This window comes from Canis lupus, chromosome 12, assembly GCF_003254725.2.
Source record: "Canis lupus dingo isolate Sandy chromosome 12, ASM325472v2, whole genome shotgun sequence".
In the NCBI taxonomy this organism is placed as follows: domain Eukaryota; kingdom Metazoa; phylum Chordata; class Mammalia; order Carnivora; family Canidae; genus Canis; species Canis lupus.
This window is the reverse complement of record NC_064254.1, coordinates 48,885,144-48,905,990: the sequence shown is the minus strand read 5'-3', so window position 1 is coordinate 48,905,990 and position 20,847 is coordinate 48,885,144. Positions and strand designations below refer to the sequence as shown.

The 20,847-nt window shown below is 41.9% G+C and overlaps 1 protein-coding gene across 6 annotated transcripts in view; it reads right to left on the bottom strand.

Moving 5' to 3' along the window:
• ANKRD6 (ankyrin repeat domain 6) overlaps positions 1-20,847 on the bottom strand; it is a 197,863-nt gene that overhangs the window by 133,627 nt on the left and 43,389 nt on the right. Inside the window, exon 1 of one of the 6 annotated variants that reach the window (XM_025444495.3) lies at positions 17,512-17,668. The exons of the other annotated variants lie outside the window; for them this stretch is intronic. The gene's annotated coding sequence lies outside the window, so the exon portion shown is untranslated. Of the gene's footprint in view, positions 1-17,511; positions 17,669-20,847 lie in introns of those variants that run through there. 6 annotated transcript variants of the gene reach the window in all.

Genomic DNA, 20,847 nt, shown 5'->3' with positions numbered 1-20,847 from the left:
CCGGGCCCACATCCCCTTTAATCTCCACTCAGGAGATGGTTGCTACACTATTATCCCTATTATCTATGAGAACTCTTAGAAATCCAGTGGCTTACTGAAGAAGACACACCAGGACTTTTTCAATTCCAGCTACTATCCACTCTCAGTGTACTTTTTGTTGGTATTAAAAAAAAAAAATCCTATGATACTGTTAACGGACTGCCTGGTGAAAATGTTGTGACTTGATATATTTTTCTGACCCTGGTATATCTCACTTTCACTTTTTGGTGCCAGGAACTTCAGGGTAGCATTTCTATCCTGGATACTGCAGGGCAAACAGCCTCTGGCCTCTTCTCCTGGAATCTCACCTCTGGGTAAGAGAGACAAAGAAAGAGTGGCACCGGGGATCCCTGGGTGGCTCAGCGGTTCAGCGCCTGCCTTTGGCCCAGGGCGTGGTCCTGGAGTCCCGGGATCGAGTCCCGCGTCAGGCTCCCTGAATAGAGCCTGCTCCTCCCTCTGCCTGTGTCTCTGCCTCTCTCTCAATCTCTCTCTCTCTCTCTCTCTCTCTCTGTCTATCATGAATAAATAAATAAAATCTTGAAAGAAAGAAAGAAAGAGAAAGAAAGAGTGGCACCCAACTATCTCCTGGGATGCCAGGCTAGAAGCTCTAGACTCAGCTCTCGGCTACTATGCAAGGGACCAAAAGCTGTTTAGATGACAAGAGCCTCTTCTCACCTCTGCCAGTATCAAGGCCAGCTGCTCCATACTGGGGCAAGACTAAGTTACTGGGGACAGAAAAGGTGACCCACAACCTCTCTCATCATTACAGTCATCAATGTCACCCCAAGCCCAGGCCTCATAAAACTGGGAGGTAATGGAATGTCTGGAGACAGTGAACAAAAACTCTAAGCCCAGATGCCTCAGAGACTTCTCAGAAGCGTGGTTTTGTAGAGGCGTTAGGGAGTGCAATGGATACTCCATGCTTTTGTCCCTTACTCTCTAGTCTGCAGTGCATCTGTCTTCCACTTGCAACTCAACCTCAATGCTGCAGTCTCTATCGAGGAGGGTGCCGAAGCAGAGGGAGAAGGGAAGCCAGGCTAAACTGAGCAGAGGCATGCAAAAGGACTTTGGGGATACTCTCTAGATTGTCCAAACCAGTGTAGCAGTGTCTCCAAACCCCTGGGTGGCTTGCTCTCTGTCTAGGACCAAATCAGGGAATTAGACTATATCAGTGTTTCTTATCGTGCACTACTGGCATTTTGAACAGCAACATGCATGCTGTGGGCCTACCTCACACAATACAGGTTGTTAGCTCCCCTGGCCTCCAGCTGCTACATAACAGCAGCACCTTGCAGACAGTGACCTATACCCCCTGGCTGACAACCACTGCACTAGATAATTTCTAGGATTTCCCATGCTTAACATTTCCCAACTCCACAAAGTGTTCGGTGTGAATATGCCCTGAGGTGGGAAAAAGGTACAAACACACAGTTATCATCAAAGAAGAATGCATTCAGCTGCAAACAAAAAAATAGATAACTAGGCTTCACTAGATAGAGCTTATTACTTTTTTCTCCCATACGAAGAACCCCTGAGGAAGGCAGTCTACAGTGAGTAATAACACCCCAGGGAACCCAGACTCTTGATTTTGGTGCTTTGCCATCCTTTGTGTGATGACTTTTATCCTCATGTCAAGCTCATGATTTCAAAATGGCTGTTCCACCTCCAGATGTCACATTTAGGTTCGAGGCAAGAAGAATGCAAAAGAGGCAAAGAGGGACACCTGGATGGCTCAGGGGTTGAGCATCCGCCTGCAGCTCAGGGTGTAATCCCAGGATCTGGGCTTGGGTCCTGCATCAGGCTCCTTTCCCGGGGGCCTGCTTCTCCCTCTGTCTGTGTCTCTGCCTCTCTCTCTCTCTGTGTCTCTCATGAATGAATAAATAAAATCTTAAAAAAAAAAAAAAAAAGCCAAAGACTTTTTCCATCTTAGTTATGTCTTTTATTTTTTTTTAAGATTTTCTTTATTTATTTGAGAGAGACAGCATATGCAAGCATAGGGGAGGGGCAGAGGGAGAGGGAGAAGCAGACTGCCCACTGAACAGGAAGCCTGACTTGGGGCTGGGTGGAAGACAGACCAACCAAGCCACTCAGGGGCACTTAGGTATGTCTTTTTATTCATGAAGGGAAGCCCTTCTCAACGGACTTGAGCTTTACTGCACTGGCCAAACTGCATCACATAGGCATCCTAACTAGGATAGTTAGGACATTGGAACATTCAGATTTCCATTCTCTGCAGTAAGAGAAAGAAGCTGGCTTATGTTTTATATTCAATAATTCTGAAAAAATTAACAAGTGGTCTGCAAGGCTAATCCGGAGTTTATTTCTCTTTGCCTATTTTAATTCAAATAAGAATCCATCTAATCTGCAGCCAACTAGGCTCCGAAATCAACAGAAAGAATGACCAAATAGTATGCTCACCCCAGTCACAATTTCCAATTAGCAAATTTGAAATTATCTGCTTTCACCTCCCATATAACAGCTTTCAAAAGAAGATGTCATATCAACCTCCATAATGCATCTCTCCTCTTCAAACAAAACTTGATTCTTAGCATAAAAGCAAAACATACACAAGAAAAAAAACCCACAGAAGGGAAATATATTATCAACACATGATGTTTGAATTGCTATTTTACCTTATAGATCTAAAAGATATACAAGATACATATACCACTGTATCCTAGATTGCCACATGTAGCATCTTGAACATAGCAGGAGTATTATATCTTAGTTAAATTAATATTTAGCCCTCTTACCTTTCCCTTTAATCCAAATCCCCATAATTTCTAAAAAATATTTAGCTCCTCAGCTACAGAAAAGCAGGAGATACATACAAATGCATACACTAAACTATTTACAAATTAAGTGATACCGTATCTGAGATTGGCTTCAAAATAATCTAACAGAGTGGGAGAGAAGCAGAGAGGGCCAATAGATGACATAAGACTAACCATGAGTTTGTACCTATGGAATCTGGGAGTGAGGTACATGTGGGTGATTTATACTAGTCTCTCTAACCTTGAAATTTGTCACAATAGAAAGGCGTTTTTTTTAAATAGCTCTGGAATTAATACTGATATACACTTTAGTGATGAACCTCAAAGATGTCCTGAATGGAAGTAGTCAAACACAAGAAACTATATATACTATATGATCCTACTTATAGGAAATGTTTAGAAAAGGCATATTTACAGAGGCAGAAAGATGACCAATGGTAGCCTGGAGTGGGAGTGGAGATTGACAGTAAATAGGCACAGTCTTTCAGGAGTGATGAAAATGTTCTAAAACTGGCTGGGGTGATGGTTGCACAACTGTATAAATTTGTTTAAAAAAAAAAATCAGTGAACTGGGGGTCCCTGGGTGGCTCAGCGATTTAGCGCCTGCCTTCGGCCCAGGGTGTGATCCTGGAGTCCTGAGATCGAGTCCCGCATCGGGCTCCCTGCATGGAGCCTGCTTCTTCTCCCTCTGCCTGTGTCTCTGCTTCTCTCTCTGTATCTCTCATGAGTAAATAAATAAATAAAATCTTTAAAAAAATTTTTTTTAATCAGTGAAGTGAAAGCTTATAATGGATAAATTTTATGCTATGTAAATTATCCCTCAATAAAGATATTTTTAAAATAGCTCTGGGAGGGGCCCCAGGATAGCTCCATAGGTTTAAGCAGACAACTCTTGATTTTGGCTCAAGTCATGCTCTCAGGATCCTGAGATAGGCCCCATGAGGGGTTCCCCCACTAAGCATGGAGCCTGCTTAAGAGTCTCTCTCTCCCTTCTCCCTCTGCCCCTTCTCCCATCTGAAGACACACACCCTCAGAGAGAGACAGACACAGACAGAGAGAGAGAGAAAGAGAGAAATGCACTACTGCTCCTTGTTAATACTGTACTTGGGAAAATAAGACTTGCAGAAGGTGTTACAATAAAAAAAGACAATTTTGACAAAAGGACGCTCTCCAAGGATTTCAAAGGTTCTGATGTAGCATCATAGAAAATCAGCGTTTAGTCATATATATCATTTCTTGTAATGTTTCTACAAATCTGAAAATTAGAAAAAGAAAAACAGCAAATAGGTCTGTGCTTGATCCAGCCAAAGCAATGCAGGAGCAAGAACTCACCAGGAAAAAAAAAAAAAAAAAAAACTCACCAGGAGTCAGGAACTCCACAGGCAAAGAAGAGGTAATTAGAACCTTTTGTTTATACAAAAGTTACAAAGTAAAAGAGAAAAACAAAGTATGACAAACAACTAAATAAGTGTAGTTTAAAGTTTCTTTTTTTTTTTTTTTTTTTTTAAGATTTTTAAGTAATCTCTACCTCCAGGGTGGGGCTTGAATTTACAACCCGAAGATCAAGAGCCTCAGGCAAAAAAAAAAAAAAAAAAAAGCCCGCATTCTTCACAGACTGAGCCAGCCAGGGGCCTCTAATTCATTCAACTTTAAATATCCTAAATCACCAGGTTGTGCTAAACACTAAAGTAATTTTTTTCTAATTTTATTTTTTAAACTTTCAGGACAATCTAATCCATTAAAAACCACCTCAGATTAAATCTACCTTGTAAGGAAAATTAATTTGAAACTTCAGATATACTCCACAATATTGTAATAACTTCGTATGGTGACAGATGGCTTACCATGAGGTCATTTTGTAATATATAAAAATACCAGGGCAGCCCCGGTGGCTCAGTGGTTTAGTGCCGCCTTCACAGCCCAGGACATGATCTTGGAGTCCCGGGATCGAGTCCCACATCAGGCTCCCTGCATGGAGCCTGTTTCTCCCTCTGCCTGTGTCTCTGCCTCTCTCTCTCTCATGAATAAATAAATAAAATCTTAAAAAAATCAGATCACTATGATGTACACCTGAAACTAACAGGATAGTGTATATCAATTACACTTTAATTTTTAAAAAAGGGGCAGCCCGGGTGGCTTAGCGGTTTAGCGCCTGCCTTTGGCCCAGGGCCTGATCCTGGAGACCGGGGATCGAGTCCCACATCGGGCTCCCTGCATGGAGCCTGCTTCTCCCTCTGCCTGTGTCTCTGCCTCTCTCTCTCTCTGTCTCTGTGTGTGTGTGTGTGTGTCTCATGAATAAATAAAATCTTTTTTTAAAAATAAAAATAAAAAAAGAAAATGTGCAAAATGAAAACAAGAAACCTCATTTTCTATTGTAAAAGGAAGCATCTCTGACAAGCTAGAATTTACACCAAAACAGACTAAAGGAAGCTACAAAGCCATCCAGAGCAGGAGGCATTACGTTTGGGGAAGAAGTTTTGTCTGCTGGAAAGTAAGAAGTAAAACAACTTTAATGTTTCATCAATATTGTCTATCAAACGATAACTGGTGGAGTTTACACTTAGATGTTGTAGTAAACCTCATAAACCTCATAAGTTTCCCCAATTCTCACACTTAAAGTTTATTCATTGTCGCTTGAAAGACAGCAGGTAGGATTTAAATTTTAGACTTCTCCAGGGCATATACCTGAAAGGTGAAGCGGGGAGGAGGCAGGTTTCCTGGACGGGGATGGCACCATGCTTCATACTTGCCTATCTCTGAGTCTACACATGGACTTCAGCTAATGTCCTGCAAGTTTCTCCTAAGCAGGATCGTGGCAGGTGATTCAATCTGCTCCTGACAGCCTTAATCACTCCAACAGAATCTCACCTTCTATGTACCCCAGATGCCTTACACCCCTTCATACACAGAATTCTGTCCTGTTATCCATTCAAATACTCTTCCCAAATGAAACTCTTAAGTACTTCCAAAAAAATAAAAAATAAGAATAAGCAACTTGCTTATTCCCGAGACCTGGAGAAGTATAACTCCAGAGTTTTAATTTTTCAACAGGTTTTTTTTTTAAGATTTTATTTATTTATTTGACAGAATGAGAGAGAAGACAAAAGCAGGGGGGAGCTGCAGGAGAAGAGGGAGAAGCAGACTCCCCACTGAGCAGGGAGTAGGATTTGGGGCTCCATCTCAGGGCCCTGAGATCATGACCTGAGCTGAAGACAGCCTCTTAACCGACTGAGTCACCCAGGTGCCCTCAACATGAGGTGCCCTCATTTATAATTAAGATATCCTAAAGACCTGAAAGTGGCCATCAGCTCCACGGTGCTTTCCCTTCTTTACTGGAGCTGCACCCAAGCACACACACTGGTCTAGCACCAGCAGCCCCAGATTCCAATCCTTTTTTTTTTTTTTTAAGATTTTATTTATTTTATTTTATTTTATTTACTCATGAGAGACACAGAGAGAGAGAGAGAGAGAGAGAGAGAGAGAGAGGCAGAGACATCAGCAGGGAGAGAAGCAGGCTCCACACAAGAAGCCTGATGTGGGGCATGCTCCCGGAGTCCCGGGGGCCAAAGGTGCTCAACCACCGAGCCACCAGGCATCCCCCCAGATTCCAATCCTGACCTATAGTCAGCAGATGGGAGGACCTAGGCAAGTCAGGTTTGACCTCAGTTTCCTCACTTTAAGAAATGGAGATAATACCGATAACTCACAGGTGTGAATGAGGTAAAGAAAAAGTGTCCTAGGTAGCATATAGCATAGGATTGGTGTTCAATAAATGTGAGTTAAGTGTAACAGAATTAGGGTACTGAATTGCATGAAGCTCTATGAAAGAGTTCCAGTTTGACAAGTTAAAAAGCATTATTGTCTCTCATCCTGTAGTAGAAAAATGAGCTTCTATACAAGAGTACCAGAAAACACTCTGAAAGCAGGGCCCCTTATTCCCTGAAGCACCAGTGGGAGCTACTTGCAGAATGGCAGAGTGGATTTCATTTATTTACTACCTGTCAGAGTCTGAGGCATGATACAGGCCAGCATCTATCTGCTCAGAGGTGAGTCCAGCCAGAGGCCTGAGGGATTAGGTCACTTTGGGGTTTAAAGGTGGACTCTTCCTCCCCTGCTATGGAAGAGATCCCCGCCCCCCCCCATGCCCAGTCTTGAAATTGGACCAGCTCTGCCCCCACTCCTAAAGCCATGGAGTTCATGCTAATCAGATCCCTAGAATGGCCACTGGACTTATCAGTCACCAAATGTTCCCAGTCTAGGCCCAAAACCAACATTGAATTTCCTCTTCCCACATCATGATTTATCTGACATTCTTTCAGTTGCTGCAATGAGTTTCCTAACATCAGCCCTCATGGGTGTTTTATTTTTCCTGTAGTTTGAATCCAAACAATAATACCCAGACAGAGGCAGGTGCTGCTTTATAACTGGGGGGTTGGGAGAGGGGGCAACTGGCCTGTAAACTGACCCTCCTAATGAAGGTGGCATATCCACATTGCTAGGGCAGGTCAGGAGAGGCAAGAGGAAGTCACTGCAGGAGACAAGAGACTCCTGCATAAAGCCATGTTTCTAATTAAGCAGCAGCTGCAGAAATTTCCCCACCAGCACAAGCCTAGTTGCTGCTAATCCGGGTTTGGAAAATCCAGAAAGACTGGGTTTTTCTAAGTCTGGAAAACACTGTTTAAATAACTGTGGCAAAGATTTTCTCCTAGACCTAACTTACCATGGCCCCTGTCCTTGCCAGTTCTGTGTAGCCCCGCTTTATCAAGAATCCTGCTAAAGTCAGTTGAGAATCTTCTCACTCTTCATTTTGCATCGCCTTCATTATCTGATCAAATTCCTTATCCCGCACCATCCTTTAGGTGAAACCTGCTCACTCTGGCCTGCCTTCAACAAGAATCCTGTTAGCTTGGTAAGAAGCCCCCCTTAGTAACCTTTCCTCCACCCTCCAGCCTGCTCCTATACTATGGATCCCCAGTTATTCTTGCTGTATTAGGAGTTAAGCCAAATCTCTCCCCACAACTGCAACAGTCTTGACAACTATCACAATTCTGACACCTATCACAACAATCCCGAATAAAGTCTTCTCTACCATTTTAACATGTGCCAGAATAACTTTTTCTTTAACAATGGTTAGTGGATTAAACAGTGGTCTCCCAAAAGTTATGTTACATCCTAATGCCCAGGACCTGTGAGTATTAACTTATACAGCAAAAGAATAAATATTGCTTTATTGGGCCCTAAAAGCAATCACATGTAACCTTATAAGAGAAGGGCAGAGAGAGTCTGGGGACACAGACACACAGAGACAAACAGAGGAGGAAACAGTGATGTAAGACAGAAGCAAAGAATGGATGGATAGATGTGGCCTCAAGCCAAGGAATATCTGTGGCCAACAGCAGCTGGAAAAGTCAAGGAACAGAATTTCCCTTAGAGCCCCTGGAGGGAGCTCGCCCTTCCAACAGCTTGATTTTGAACTTCAGGCTTCCAAAACGGTGAGAAAATAAATTTCTGTTGTATTATTCCATCCAATTTGTGGTAATTTGCTACAACAGCCACAAGAAACTAAAACAGGGATAGAAGTATGTGTCAGTCCATTCAAGCTGCTCTAACCAAAATACCACAGATGGCTTATCAACAACAGAAATTTGTTTCTCACAGTTCAGAGGCTGGCAAGTCCAAGATCAAACTGCCAGCCAGTTTAGTGTCCGGTGAGAGCTCACTTTCTGTTTCATAGTCAGCACCTGTCCACGGTGTCCTTACATAGTGGAAGGAAGAAGGGAGCTCTCTGAGGCTACTTTTGTATGGGAGGTGGAACCCTCATGAACCCAAAACCCCAAATGCCTGACCCTCAAAGACCATCCCACTGAGGATTAGTTTTCAACATATGAATTTTGGGGGGAGCAACATTCAGACCATAGCAAAGAGAGAAATTTGTTTTATGGCCAGCTCAGTATTAAAGAGCAATATAATCAAATCTACCACTTGAAATTTTTATAATAAGTTTGAATTATTTTTGTAATTAAAAACCATAAAACATGAGTCTGTGTAAAACATTGGGCTTGGAAGAGAGCCAAGATATAAAAAGATATCATGTAGGTCACAAAGACAGCTGAGGAGACACAAGACCTTTAGCTGCTATTTCTCAGTCTGAAGAAATAAAATTTAATTTGATCCCCAAATGTACTCACTAATAAATTCTATTCCATTAAATAATAAGGTATCAACTGGTTCAGTTCTTCTCAAAGAAAGAGCACGATGTGGGGAGAGTCTGCTCTAGAATCTGCACTCCTGAATAACTGAAAGCATAGGCTAGTTTTGTGTTGAGGAACATGATTTTCTTCATCTGGTTTAAAGATGTTCACTGCGTGTCACAGGAATAATTATACATTAATTGATAATTTAGAGAAAGTAAAATGCCATGAAAATAGGGGTGCCTGGGTGGCTCAGTAGGTTAAGCACCTAATTCTTGGTTTCAGCTCAGGTCATGATCTCCGGGTTGTGGGGTCGGGGCTAATGTCACGTTCCACACTGGGTGTGGAGCCTGCTTGGAATTCTATCTCCCTCTAACCCTCCCCCCCATGTGTGTTTGCATGTGTGTGCATTTGCTCTCTCTCTCAAATAAATTTAAAAACCTAAAAAAAGAAAAGAAAACAGGTGTACTTGGCTGGCTCAGTAGGTAGAGCATATGACTCTTGATCTTGGGGTTGTGAGTTCAAGCCCCATATTGGATATAGCAATTACTTAAAAATAAATAAATAAATACTTTTTTTCAGTGCCATGAAAATATATCTTTTTTAGGGAAATGCAGTGAAGAACTGCAAGTTCAAGAACAAGATGTGTTGAGTGACTAAAGAAACCTTCCAGTGGGGGTGTGTATGGCTCTGTCAAGGGGGAATATAATCAAGGAAGCTTTACACTCTCCACATATCCACACAAGACTGTAGCCACCTCATCCTGTATTTTTTGCCCTGTCACCCAGTGTTAATAGCCATCACCCATGAGGCAGTACAATGAACTATATCACATGATAGTTTATCACCTTTATTTATTTATTTTTTTTTATTTATGATAGTCACAGAGAGAGAGAGAGGCGCAGAGACACAGGCAGAGGGAGAAGCAGGCTCCATGCACTGGGAGCCCGATGTGGGATTCGATCCCGGGTCTCCAGGATCGCGCCCTGGGCCAAAGGCAGGCACCAAACCGCTGTGCCACCCAGGGATCCCAGTTTATCACCTTTAAAAACAGGTTTTTAGGGCAGCCCAGGTGGCTTAGCGGTTTAGTGCCGCCTTCAGCCCAGGGCGTGATCCTGGAGTCCCAGGATCTGGTCCCACGTTGGGCTCCCCACATGGAGCCTGCTTCTCCCTCTGCCTGTGTCTCTGCCTCTCTCTCTCTCTCTCTCTCTGTCTCTCATGAATAAATAAATAATCTTTAAAAACAGGTTTTTACTCAAACTGACCACAAAGGCAAAGACTCAGATAAACTTTCCAGCCCTATCCCCTGTTAGTCCCTCTCACAAAAATTGTGCTCCAGTGAGAAGGCTCACTTGTCTCTTTGCAAACAGGGCTTTGCCTCTTCCTCTGTACTCTCTACAGAAATGACCTCCTTTCAGTAGGTCCCAGGCTTTGCTCTTTCTCCGAGAAAAAAATATGTGTTTGCATATAGTATTACATATACCATTATTATAACCTATCCTATAGTAAAGTATATGTTATAAGAGATTTCAGTGAGTTTATGGATTTCCCTAAAGCACATCTGTGAATCCTATAAAGATCCTTATACTCCATGTTAAAATCCTGTCATAATAGTTATATTTTCCCCAGACTACTCTTGCATATTAAAATTATTTTCAGGGACCCCTGGATGGCTCAGCAGTTAAGCATCCGCCTTCAGCTCAGGGCGTGATCCCATGGTCCCAGGATCAAGTCCCACATCGGGCTCCCCACGGGGAGCCTGCTTCTCCCTCTGCCTGTGTCTCTGCCCCTCTCATGAATAAATAAATAAAATATTTTAAAATATATATTAAAAAATAAAATAAAAAATAAAATTATTTTCAGGAACGCCTGGATGGCTCAGCAGTTGAGCATCTGCCTTTGGCTAAGGGAGTGATCCTGAAGTCCTGTGATGGAGTCCCACAATGGGCTCTCTGCATGGAGCCTGTTTCTCCTCTCTCTTCCTATGTCTCTGCCTCTCTCTGTGTGTCTCTCATGAAAAAAATAAATAAAATCTTTAAAAATAAAATAAAATAAAATAAAATTATTTTCAGAAAATTCTGTGCCATTGAGGAAGTCCCTAAGCTAGAAGACCAATAAAAAAGTTTCCCAGGGCTGCTCTAATGAATCACAATGAACCTGGTGGCTTAACACAACATAAGTTTATTTTCTTATAGTTCTGGAAGCCACAACTCCAAAATCAAGCTGTGGGCTAGCCTGCAGTCCTTCTAGAAGCTCTTGTAGAGAATCACTCCTTGTCTCTGCCAGCTTCTGGTGGCTGCAGCATTTGGCATTCCTTGACGCATCATCCCAATCTCTGGTCACACAATCTCCTTCTCTTCTGTCTGGGCCAGATCTCCTCACACTTTAAAGCACACTTGCCATTGGATTTAACGCTCACTCAGATAATCCAGGATGATCTCATCACAGAATCTTTCACTTAATTGCATCTGTATAAACTATTTTTCCAAATAAGGGAACATTCCCAGGTTCTAGGGATTAGGGCATGAATGAAATTTTCAACCCATTACATAGTCCACGCTGAGATATCACCTCTCACCAGAAGCCCTCCCTTGTCTTACTTTCTGACTCCAGAGGAATCAGCCAGCCCATTGCTTCTCCACCTCACCTAGGTAAGGAAAAAGTAACACCACTGCAACCACCACACTATCACAATAATATCTGTGCCTGTCTCCCCCACTATCACCTGAGCATCTCCAAGGAGGCCCCATGACTTACTCACCTTTATACCCCTGCCCCTCACTATAGTATCTATAAATAATAGGTGCTTAATTGACGATTGATATTTGTCAAATAAAAAATGACTGTATCTGTGCCATATGAAATGTACTGTTGTGCATACGGTTACTCATTAAGAGGTGCTGCATATCTGTGTCACACAGCACTTGGTAGTGATGATAAATATTTAGGCGGTTCTCACCCATTCCACAACCAAAAGTCTCTGTCAGTATCACCCATGAAGCTGATTTAATGGCCCTGCAATGGGGAGATAACAACAGCTTGAAAAAACACTGACCCAGAGGATCACTAAGGTCTTTTTTGGCTCTAAATTCTACAATAACCAACAACTGGAAAAACAAAGTGGTGTGCAATGGAATTTGTGGCGACCTGAGCAATCAGAAAGCTAAGGTTAAGGAAGAGTGCCCAATAAGTTGAAGGTGCTTAGAAGGCACTCGGTACAATAAGTTGTAAACCTTGGGTAGCATATTTCAGTCATGTCATCTACTGGTAGTAAATGTGTTAACAAAACACAAGCACTGGACAGTATTAGCCACAAAATCCCTGAGGAACAAGTGGAACAAGTGGTTGTAAGGTTGTAAGAGTTCTGGCCATCTTTGCTGGGCTTCAGTATCCTTAACCCTAAGCCTGACTCAAGTTCACCCCAAGCCACCAGGTCTTTACAACATTCTCAAAAAACCATTTAAGGAAGGACGCTGGGATGGCTCAGTGGTTGAGCATCTGCCTTTGGCTCAGGGCATGATCCCGGAGTCCTGGGATAGAGTCCTGCATCGGGCTCCCCGCAGGGAGCCTGCTTCTCCCTCTGCCTATGTCTCTGCCTCTCTCACAAATAAATAAATAAATAAAATCCTTTTTAAAAAAATTTGAGGGGCACCTAGGTGGCTCAGCCGGTTAAGTGTCTGCCTCTGGCTCAGATCGTGATCTTAGGGTCCTAGGATCTGAGCAGGGAGCCTACTTCTCCCTCTCCCTCCATCCCTCACCCCCCACCTCTTGCAGGAGTGTGTTCTCAGTCTCTCTATCTCTATCTCAAATAAATAAATCTTTAAAAAAATGTAAAGAGCTCACCAAAGCTTCAAATAACTTTCAAAAGATCATGATAGGGATCCCTGGGTGGCGCAGCGGTTTGGCGCCTGCCTTTGGCCCAGGGCGCGATCCTGGAGACCCGGGATCGAATCCCACGTCGGGCTCCCGGTGCATGGAGCCTGCTTCTCCCTCTGCCTGTGTCTCTGCGCCTCTCTCTCTCTCTCTCTCTGTGACTATCATAAATAAATAAAAATTAAAAAAAAAAAAAAAAGACTTTAAAAAAAAAAAAAAAAAAAAAAACAAAAGATCATGATACACAAAAACTTCCATAGCCCAGCAACCTTCTCGGTTCTTGTAGATAGTCCTCTAAGCTCCCTGCACCCCCTCCTACACCCCCACCCCTAGCTTTCACAGGGGTGAAAGTCCCCATTAAATGTTATCTGATACAATCTTAAGGTATTCTCTTTTCTAAGACATTTTTATATTGATCTGGAATTCTGGAAGACCAAGAAGCTTATAAATAATTTAGAGGAATGAACTTTTAATCATAAAATTTTAGGCACCCAGAGATCAGTAGGCATTTTGAGGAAATCTTTTCTGGACCTCTTCAGAATACACCAACTAGGGAGCCACCTCTCTACCTACTTGAAAGTGAGCCAGCCCTGGCTACAGATATATCAATCCATGGGCAGCTGGCATCCTTAATAATGAACAACTTCCTTCTGTTCTGTCAAGAGCAGAGACAAAGACATGATTCAGGGACACTCAAATTGAATTATTGTCTTTGTTTAAACCTTCCCTCTCAGGCAGAGTTGTCAGCTGCAGCAGCCAGTCCAGAGAAGGAGAAAATTCTCAAATACAAAGCTGTTTAAATGCCCAGACGGTGAACACAAGACTGTCTGCCTCCACCTCCTGCCAGGCCCCCTGGGACTTAGACCCTTCTGGAGGCAATGCCCCAGGCATAGAAAGCTGCCCTGGACGCAGCACCAGGAGGAAGGGAACATGCTTCCACCATGAAAGGGCTGGAAGTCCCCCACCAAGATTACCAATCATCTCACACTCAATAAGAAAACGCCTGTGGAACACAATTTCTGAAATAGAGGTCATAGCCCATTTGTGGGTCTTGAAAATAAGTTAGTGGATCACAAGCAACGTGCTAAAGAATAAAAAAGGGGACGCCTGGGTGGCTCAGGAGTTGAGCGTCTGCCTTAGGCTCAGGGCATGGTCCTGGGGCCTGGGGATCGAGTCCCACATGCCCTCCCTCCTCGTGAGGAGCCTGCTTCTCCCTCTACCTATGTCTCTACCTCTCTCTGTGTCTCTCATGAATAAATAAATAAAATCTTAAAAAAAACAAAAACAAAGACTCAGATTGTTGTTTGTTCTTTGGCCTAAAAATTCCACTTTTAGGAACTGATATGAAAGTAATAACTCTGAATGTCAAAACAGATTTAGTTGTAAAAATATCTAATACCAGGGGACCGGTTAGCAGAGATGATATAGTCATATAATGATGCTGATGCTGAAAACATGATGGTATGCCACAGATATTGAGTGCTTACTTTATACAAGATCCTATTCTATGCACCCAACATAGTATCCCATTTAATTCTCAAGACACTCCAATGTAGTGGGTATTATTATTCTCCCCATTTTACAGAAGAGTAAACCAAGGCACAAAAAAGTGAATTGTCCAGCTAATAAGAGGCAGGACTGAGGTATGAAGCCAGGGTCTGACTCTAAAGTCTGTTGTCTTTGACTCCATTCTCTCGGTGGATCACCAGAAGTCATGTAAAATTATGTAATATCTATGTTACAGAAATATATTCAGGAGGTAGTATGACATGAACAAAGTAGGTTATAAAACATCACATACTGGAACACCATTTTTATAAAATTTTTAAGACTAGCAGGAGATATATACTGGATACTATATATATATAGTATATATAGTTATATATTATATTATATATACTATATTATACTATATATATTATACATACTATATATAGTATATATATTATATATACTATATATATTATACTTATATAATATAATATAAATATATAAATATGAATATAAATGCTTTTTATATAGTATATATAATTATAATTAATATATAATTATAATATAATAATATATAATTACTATATGGTACAAGACACTATTACTATACAGTATATACATACTTATATATATTTGAAATTTTTTAGGTAAATCATTTGTGTATCTATAAACAACTTATCAATTAAAAAATATGTTCCAGGTACAGTTTAGTTATTGAGAGTTGGATACAAATACAAATTACAGTAAATTTCTGGTGAGGATTTATAACTCATCTCTCTATTCCTTTTTAATAAAAAAGACAATCCTAAGAGAAGGTTTGATGTGGGACTTTGAATTAATAGCACTTCACCGTCAAGTAAAAAGTAACTTAATCACACCAAACAATCTAAGAATTCAGACTCCCCAGGAGTCTTTATTCCAGCCCAAATCCCTTTCTGCCTCATTGAGGCCTCTGGTCTGGCCTCTGACAACTGGCAGGCAGATTTTCAGCCCAGCACCTGCTTCGACAATGACCCCTTCCTGATAGATAGACAGCGCCCAGCAGCAGGGCAGTGTGGTTAGACAGCTGCCTTCCTCTAAGGCAACAAGTCCAGGGCCTCAAAGCCATGCCTGTGGCCACAATAAACCCACTTCATCCCTCTGAGAAAAGGAGGACAAGAAACAAAACTCAAAGCCAACCAAAAAACCCAGGCCTGGCTCTGCACCTGCTTTTGAACAGTATCGGTGCTTTTCTATGCTTAGAGGAGGGAATTGACCCAGAGATATTAGTTCTGCATCCCAACTGAGGATCCCACTCATCCATGCCATGAGTGTCCTGCCCCAGCATTACTGGGTCTGACTTCACTTCCAACAACACACCATCTAATGCTAAATATGAGATACAGATACTAAATGTAATAGTTCAATATCACTTCGGATGTTTGAAATGCTCTTTATGAACTCAAGAGAAATAAAGCTGAAAGAATCTTTCAGTTGATTTTGCAGTCAAGTGTTTCCCAGTTGGAGTGCTATTGGCATTTGGAGTGGGCCAATTCTTCACTGGGCTGGGTGGCATTTCTAGATTTCTAATTTCTGGGGTTTCCAACCATTAGCATCCCCCATACTCTGTGACAATTGAAAATGTTCCCCCTTAACATTTCCAAGCACCCCTCAAGGGACATCACCACCCCTGGTTGATACCCATTGATTCAGTCTATCCCTGAGGTCCAAAGAATTTAGTCAATTGTTAAAGCCACTTTGGTAGCTAGACACAGATCCCATATCTCGTAGCACTTAGTATGGTGTTCTTTCCACTGTACCAAACTCCCCTATGCTCACTGGAGCATGAGACACCTACAAATAGACTTCATACTTAATGACAGGATTTATGGATCTAAGACTGATTGAATGAGTTTTCTTTTTAAATTTCATTATGGGTATTCTAATATAAAAGCATAATTCTATTACTATAGTTACTTTAAAAGAGCAAAAAAGTATCTGAACTAACAACCACCAAAGGCTTCAGGACCCATTGTGTACTGAATGGAGTTGTCCTACAAAAAACAGTATCTATGAGACAGAGACAGAAACAGAAACAGAAAGAAGGAGTAGAGGAGTGGAGGGGTGAATCTGGAAACATTTGCATTGTATTATGAAAATATTTTCCTAAAAGCACCATCTCTGCAAGCAGTCAGGAAGGTAAGCCCTATGTGGGATATTTTACCAAATTAAACCCTTTATTTCAAGACTTTTTAAAGATTATTTATTTATTTGAGGGGGGCAGAGAAAGAGAGGCAATCTTAAGCAGACTCCCCTGATGAGTGTAGAGCCCTCCTGAGGGCTTGATTTCCCAACCCTGAGATCATGACCTGAGCAGAAATCAAAAGTCAGATGCTTAATCAACTGAGCCACGCAGGCACCCCTATATCAAGATTTTTTAAAATCAAGATTCTCCTTTAACTCCATCTGGCACTCATTCTCAATGTAAAATCTAAACATATTTTAAATAATTTCTTGCTAGTTCTTAAAGGACTTGGAACAAAATCAGTCCAAAGTATGACATATACCTTTTACCATGTGATAAGAGCACCATAAATTTTATAATTCATGTTGTTACATTTAGGACATTAGAACTACAAAAACTCTTCCACTAAGGTTTCAGAGGGCAGAAAAATCAGCAAATCCCCATTTTTTAGCAGTGATTTATTCATGTGATTTCTTCTAATCTTGTGTAATTTTCCTTTATTTCTCTAGCTTGTAGAGCACATAGTAACATTTCCCTTGAGTTACACAATCTATCATCACTACAAGGGAAGGGAGGGAAGAGGAAAAGTAAGGAAGTTTTAAAGACAGAGGAGGGGAGAGAGAGGGGGAGGGAGCTTGACTCCAGGAAATACAGTGAGAAAAACAGAATTATCCTAGAGAAATTTCAGGTAACATTCAAAAAGTTCTTGTGTATGTACACACATATGGGCAAATGTGATTGTTTCTCTTTTTAGTATTTTTTGTCATTTCAAAAACCTTTTTAGGGCCTATGTCTCTGCCCAGGACAGAGTGAGGTCCAATGAGACCACTCCCACTGTATGTGGCTGGGAGAACTTTCCAGACCACAATCACTGCCCCAAATGGAACAGTTTTACAACACAACTAATGAGGGGACTTACCTCTGCAGCCAGGATGCCCAGGGGCCTCGCTGAAGCAAAGCCTGCAGCCCTTCCCGGCCAGGGCTTTGTGTGGTCGGGAGGCTGGTGGGAGGGTCTGCTGGGACCCGCCTTGGGGCCCTGCGACCATTTACATGTCAATGGTCAAACCAAAGTTCCTCCAACTCCGGTGGCCCGTGCCCCTCCGGGTTGAGAGGCTTAAGTTTTGTCCTTGTCCCTTTTCCACAGAGCCTTGAATCTGCTGGCTGCCAGCAGGCATTTGGCAAACTCATTATGAGGGATTTGTCACCCTCTTCAAGCCCTGAGCCTAGGTAAATACATCAGCAATCTGCAGGCAGGCTTTTCAAAGGATCCGACGACACCACGCTGGGAGAGATGAATGCTTTAGATAAAATGACAGAATCAGAATTCCAAAGGCAGTCTGGGTTAAAGAAAAATGAGCCAAGAGGAAAAAAGATTTCAGAAAAATAGATGTTACATCTTTCATTTAAGCTCAAAAAGCAACTGCTCTGGGGTTTTAGTTTATTTACAAGTCAATATGACACAAAGGTGTGAAGTGGATGCCAAAAGCAAACGCACAAACTTAATTTTAGGGTTCATTCTCAGAAAGGCAGTATGATGAGCATGGGAGGGATGAAGGAGAATAGATGGTCTGTGTACTCTGTATTCCACAGAGAAGATTGGGCAAACAAGAGAGGAAAAAATTCTAGGATAAGAAAGAAATGATTTGGACAGGGAGGGGGCGGGGAATGACCATCCTCCATCATCAAAAGGTATAAAGAGTAGATTTATTCTGGGAGCTCCAGACAGCAGAACAAAGGATAGATGGTTGGATGGAGATAGCATCTGCATAACCACAAGAGAGTTTTCTAACAATGAAAATCTCTGGTCCCCATGATTCAGCGGGTAGGGAAGTTTCCCCGCAGGGCCCTGTTCGAGGACTTGCACTAAAGTGCAGGCAGGGGCTCCTGGCATTCTCACCTGGAGGCCAACTGGGCATCCAGGACTTCCCTAGCATCTGATATAAGAAGACTGCCTTGGGTACAGATTCTCAAGATTTTTAGAGCTGGAAACAAAATGACTATGAAATAAAAATATAGATTTTAAAAGGGGCACACAATCTGTGTAATGTAGAAAGACTGATTTACATGGGGCTAGGCCACTCTGCTAATGCCCCGAAACAGTCCAAGCATTAGTCACTTCTGAAATTACACAATGCAGATCCAGGACCCATTTATTATGGTTTGCAAATGCCAAGGTTGGCTCTGGATCCCATTCCCTTACGTTCCTTTTCCTTTCTCTCTCCGTTTCTCAAAAAGCTGCTAATATAATTTAGGTCACTTACAGCACTTACATTTAGAAAATGTTCTACGGTCAATTGAATTTTATGAATATTTCATAGAGCAGAATCTCACTGCTGGTTTTGGACTTAAAAGCAGAGAACAGGAGGGAGTTCCTAGGGAGTGCCTTCTGAATGTATCTGCAAGGGTCTGTGTGGCCCCTGACTGTTCCCCTGGGAAGCTGACCTTTCTGCCCACGTGCTGAAAGAATCGAGAATTGCTCTGAGCCACACTGCCCCCTGGCACTGTTCTGGGTACAAAGCCCACTGGGATGTGACTTCATCCGGCCTCCTCAGAGTAGAAGACAGCACCACTGCTGTCACCACCGCCACCACCACGACCACCACAATACCAAATAACATTGTTGTAAAAGGTATCGACATTCTTATTTTTCTAAAGCCAGCAGAGGAAACACACAAGATATGTATATATAAAATTCCGGCAATTACTGACAAATTAGCCTCCAAGTAGACTGTTCTAATTTATACTCCCACCAACATCATATGGGGGTACCCATTTTCCTACCTGTTTTATCTTTGAGAACTTGATGGGGGCAGGGGTGGAGAGGGAATCTGATTCTTCTTTACTCTGTATTTTATTTCTTGTTAGTGAGGTTAAGCATCATTTTATCTCTTAAATAGCTAGGGAAAAAAAACTGGAGAAACATACCCTAAATTGCAGATCATGGTTGCTTACCTTTGTGGGGTAGAAATACAGGAGACTTACACTTTTCACATTGTGCACTTTTATAATGTTTAAAATATGTATAGCTTTGGGGATCCCTGGGTGGCTCAGTGGTTTAGCGCCTGCCTTCGGCCCAGGCGTGATCCTGGAGACCCGGGATCGAGTCCCACGTCAGGCTTCCAGCATGGAGCCTGCTTTTCCCTCTGCCTGTGTCTCTGCCTCTCTCTGTGTGTGTCTCTCATGAATAAATAAATAAAATATTTTTTAAAAATGTATAGCTTTGCTTCTTTTCTGATTTCAAAAATAAGGGTTTTTTTTAAGATTTTATTTATTTATTCATAGAGACACACACAGAGAGAAGCAGAGACACAGGCAGAGAGAGAAACAGGCTCCATGCAGAGAGCCCGACGTGGGACTCAATCCAGGGTCTCCAGGATCACGCCCTGGGCTGCAGGCAGTGCTAAACCGCTGTGCCACCGGAGCTGCCCTCAAAAATAAGTTTTAAAAAGTAATTAATGAGTGGGGCATTTTAAAAATTACATTGATTATGATTTTACATCAATTAATAAATTTTGTAAAGCAGGCTATGACATAGAAATACAAAAGTGATTAGGGTGTAGTCTTTATTCCTTGATGTTTGTTATCTGGTACTCACACTCACTTTGTTGGTTTCTTGATAAGATTTTATTTTTAAGTAATCTCTCCATCCTATATGGGGCTTGAACCCGCAACCCCAAGATCATGAGTTCCATGTTCCATCGACTGAGCCAGACAGGCACTCCTTGTACTCACACTCACTTTTATTTCTCTGTTTTTTTAAGGTTTTGTTTTTAAGTAATCTCTACACTCAACATGGAGATCAAACATAAAACCAGCCAGGTGCCCCTCACACTCACTTTTAAAATGAAGGAAACAATGCAGTACTTGCTAATGAACTCCTCTCAAGGAGACACAATACCATCACCTCTGATGTGGCTCATTCACATGTCTATAATCCCAACATGTCACCATGATTGCAATTCTTTTTGTTATTCTATTATAGTAGATATGCTACCACCATAAGAGGGATTTGGAGTCTAGCAAAGTGGAGAGTACAAGAGTCATTGTAAAAGCAGTTCAGAAAAAAAAATAAAAAAAATTAAAAAAAAATAAAAGCAGTTCAGGAAAGAAATGAAACAGCTCACTCCAAAGGCTGATCTTCTGAGATAGTTACATTTCAGATAGACGGTGAGTCTTATTAAGAGAGTATAACCAGAGGCCAGTACACACACTTACCTGCTGGTTAGAAACCATGTGGGGCTTCTTGATGGGACAA